Genomic DNA, 322 nt, shown 5'->3' with positions numbered 1-322 from the left:
GGCAGGGATTGTAGGTGGGGGGAGTGAATGTACAGCGCTCTCTCCCACCTTCAGTACCACGACTGAGGTGCCCCTGAGCAAGGCACCCAACTGCTGCCCGGGCGCCGCAGCAAAAAATGGCTGCCCACTGCTCCGGGTGTGTGTTCACGGTGTGTGTGTGTGTTCACCGCTGTGTGCACTTTGGATGGGTTATATGCAGAGCACTAATTCCGAGTACTTGGCCACATATCACTTTCACTTTCAACAGGGTCACATCACAGGAGAGTGAACTGCCTGTCAGAAATCATAGCACGTCAGCTGTCTTAACCGCGGCTTGTGTACT

This window comes from Sinocyclocheilus grahami, unplaced genomic scaffold, assembly GCF_001515645.1.
Source record: "Sinocyclocheilus grahami isolate Dianchi unplaced genomic scaffold, SAMN03320097.WGS_v1.1 scaffold441.1, whole genome shotgun sequence".
Classification (NCBI taxonomy): Eukaryota; Metazoa; Chordata; class Actinopteri; order Cypriniformes; family Cyprinidae; genus Sinocyclocheilus; species Sinocyclocheilus grahami.
The sequence above is the reverse complement of the archived record's forward strand: the minus strand, read 5'-3'. Positions refer to the sequence as shown.